This window comes from Aethalodelphis obliquidens, unplaced genomic scaffold (assembly GCF_003676395.1).
Source record: "Aethalodelphis obliquidens isolate GAN/ISIS:26980383/991018 unplaced genomic scaffold, ASM367639v1 scaffold21, whole genome shotgun sequence".
NCBI lineage: Eukaryota > Metazoa > Chordata > Mammalia > Artiodactyla > Delphinidae > Aethalodelphis > Aethalodelphis obliquidens.
In genome coordinates this window covers 14,577,658-14,581,216 of record NW_020837965.1, presented here as the reverse complement: position 1 = coordinate 14,581,216, position 3,559 = coordinate 14,577,658, and the positions used below count along the sequence as shown (strand labels likewise).

At 45.1% G+C, this 3,559-nt stretch overlaps 1 pseudogene across 1 annotated transcript; it reads right to left on the bottom strand.

Moving 5' to 3' along the window:
- Window positions 1-2,072: 2,072 nt before the first annotated feature.
- LOC113627567 (cytochrome c oxidase subunit NDUFA4 pseudogene) lies at window positions 2,073-2,848 on the bottom strand (annotated as a pseudogene). Its single transcript, XR_003435606.1, has one exon. The product of XR_003435606.1 is annotated as a cytochrome c oxidase subunit NDUFA4 pseudogene (transcript).
- Window positions 2,849-3,559: the final 711 nt, after the last annotated feature.

Genomic DNA, 3,559 nt, shown 5'->3' with positions numbered 1-3,559 from the left:
AAATACTGGTGAAGAAGTGGAGAAATTGAACCATGGTGCATAGCTAGTGGGAATAGAAAACAGTATAACTGCTAAGGAAAACAGTATGATGGTTCCTCAAATAATTAAACGTAGATTTACCCCATGATCTAGCAATTCCACTTCTGGGCATATAGCCAAAGGAATTGAAATCAGGTACTGGAACATGTATATTTGTACACCCATGTTCATAGGAGCATTATTCACAAGAGTCAAAAGGTGCAAGCAACGTAAGTGTCCGTAAACAGATAAATAGATAAACAAAATGTGGTACATACAATGGAACATTATCCAGTCTTAAAAAAGAAAGAAATTCAGGCTCATGCCACAACATGAACATTGAAAACATTAAGCTAGGTGAAATAATCCAGTTACAAAACTACAGATACAGTGTGATTCCACTCATATCAGAGACCTAGAGCAGTCAAATTCATAGAAACAGAAAGTAGAATAGTGGATACCAGAGGCTAGGGGGAGGGGAAATGGAGAGCTGGTGTTTAATGTCGACAGAGTTTCAGGGTGGGATGATGAGAAAGTTCTGGAGATGCATGATGCGGACGGTTGCACAATGTGAAAGTACTCAGTGCCACTGAACGGCACACTTTAACATTATGGATATGGTATATGTTACCACAGTTTTTAACATATATGTATACATATATGTATAACATATATGTATATGTTACCACAGTTTTTCTTAAAAAGAGGAGGCGGAGGAGAAGGAGGAAAAAGAGACTGAGAAGAAAGATAAAGGATTTGGGAAGAAAACCTCAGTACATTTTTTTTTTTATTTATTTTTTGCGGTACGCGGGCCTGTCACTGTCGTGGCCTCTCCCGTTGCAGAGCACAGGCTCCGGACGCGCAGGCTCAGCGGCCATGGCTCACGGGCCCAGCCACTTCACGGCATGTGGAATCTTCCAGCACCGGGGCACGAACCCGTGTCCCCTGCATCGGCAGGCGGACTCTCAAACACTGCGCCACCAGGGAAGCCCAACCTCAGTACATTTTTGACTGAGATGACTGAAGTTCATTTTCTTTTTTCTTTTTTTCCCGCAGTGGAGGGAAGTTCTGCTATTGCAGTCTGGCCCAGTTCCCCAGTTCTCCTCTAAGACAACTCCCGTGTGCTAGAAATCTGTAGCCAAGTGGGCCTGTGGGTCTGTATGCTGGCATGTGAACTAGTCTTTTCTTACTTCCCAGTTTAATTTAGGGGAAGGCACTTCACCAAAGTGCTTAAACAGGAAGGAGAAATTACCAACACTGTTACTCTCTCTTACAGCAGCCTCAGATTCAAGCTAAAGCTACCATTATCCTTTTCCCTCCGTTCCCTTAAAAATACTTGTTTCCCTCCTGGATTCCACAGAGAAGGGAAGTTTGCCTGATTCCACAGGCGCAGATGGAGCCACAGACTCTTGTAGTGATAAGGACCCTGTCCTCCAGGGGTCTCCTATTTGTCCACGGGTGCTCCCTGTGGATTCAGGAGTCAGGCCAGATCCCAGACTTGGATGTGGATTTCCTTTTTTGGGGAGCCCAGCAGCATGTGGGATCTTAGTTCCCCGACCAGGAATTGAACTCCCTCCGCCTACACTGGAAGTGCATCTTAACCACTGGACTGCCAGGGAAGTTCCTTTGTAATTCTTTCTTTCTTTTTTGTTTTTGGCTGGGATTTCCTTTCTGAATGATTGAATAAATGCCCAGTGTATCCAATAATAGACCCTATGGGTAGTTAATTCAACTTGGTAACAATTCAAATATGACTCCAGAGTAGAGCCTTCACATAGGGCAATAGAACTCTAGCATTGATATAATCATTTTTACAACGGAAATAACAATAATAGTAGCAATAACTAATAATAGTACCAATCGTACCAACATTTGGGATACTTTCATATAACACTTTTCTTATTGACTTATTTAATCACAATAATGCCACGAGGGAGGTTTCATTATCATCCCCATTTCACAGATGCAGAAACTTGGGCACAGAGGGGGGAGGTAACTTTCCCAGTTCCATGCTTGTCCATAAATTTGTAGTCCTTTTTCTTTTGTCTTTTTTCAAGTTTCAGACTATTTATTAATCAGTGTAAACCCCAGCACAATACACCAACATGATTTCGTGCATTTAGAGGGGAAATATTTCCTGGTTAAGTGGAAAATTGTGCAGGTGGCTTCTGGAAGAACTTCATTCTAAGCAGTTTTATAGTGAAACATTTCATTTAGAAGTCTGGACCTTCTCTCTTCAGTTTGCTGTAATCTACATTCACTGAATAGAACTTGTACTGATCATTGGGACCCAGTTTGTTCCAGGGTTCTGGGTTATCCTTTCTGTTCCAACTGACATCTGGATTGAACAACGCCAGGTGCGAGACATACAGCGCTGCTCCAGTACCTCCCACTCCAGTAAATATGAAGATAGGGATCAAGCTAGGATGCCTCTTGGCCTGAATGATGATCTGGAGAAGCATGGTTGCGACAGAAGCCTCGAGTCCAGACGGAGAGAACGACAAACTTTCAAGGCCTGGGACTAAACAGTCTACTGTATTCCTTTTTCTTGACAACTGCTTTCACCGTGGGATGTTCCACTGAGAAGCAGACTAGTTTGAGGCTTGCTCTGTGTTGTTGTATTATTCAAGTTATTTTGCTAGAGAGCCCGGGAAACCAACTCAAATTTGCTGAAGCACTATGGGAATTTATCGGTGGTGTGTATCCAGTTTCAGGCACAGCTGTATCCAAGTGACTAAATGGTGGCTTGCGTGCTCTCTCACGCGCTCTCTCTCTCTTTCTCCTCTCCCCCCACCATGCCCAAGCATGTGAACACCCAGGCATGAGCGCGCGCGTGCGTGTACACACACACATACACACACACACACACACACACACACACATTTTCTCCACCTCTAGAGTTGCCTACCTCTCTGCTAACATGGTTAAACTGACTAGCATCAGACCTACATCTAAAAGTCTAGAGTTTGGGACTTCCCTGGTGGCGCAGTGGTTAAGAATCCGCCTGCCAGTGCAGGGGACACGGGTTCGAGTCCTGGTCCGGGAAGATCTCACATGCCACAGAGCAACTAAGCCTGTGCGCCACAGCTACTGAAGCCCGCGTGCCTAGAGCCCATGCTCCGCAGCAAGAGAAGCCACAGCATTGAGAAGCCCGCGCACCACAATGAAGAGTAGCCCCCTCTCGCCGCAACTTGAGAAAGTGGCGCACAGAAACGAAGATAAATAAATAAAGTCTAGAGTTTGGTAAAAAGACAAGGCTTTTCCCTCTGAAGTCCCAGCATGAATCTGGCCTTGAGTCTTGTGGACCTGTCTTGAGTCACCTAATATCCCTAAACCCATCACTGTGGTCAAGTGGAAGGCAACCTTGGCTTGGCCTGACCTGAGCCAATTGCCCATCTTCGCTGGGTGGGGCGAGGGTTTGGCTCCACCTAAACTGTGTGAATCAAGGCTGAGAAAGGCAAATTGAGATGTCGGTATTCAAAGAAGGAGGGAGTCCATGCAGGACAGACCAAAATAACAGACATTCGTTGCCGCTGCCAGC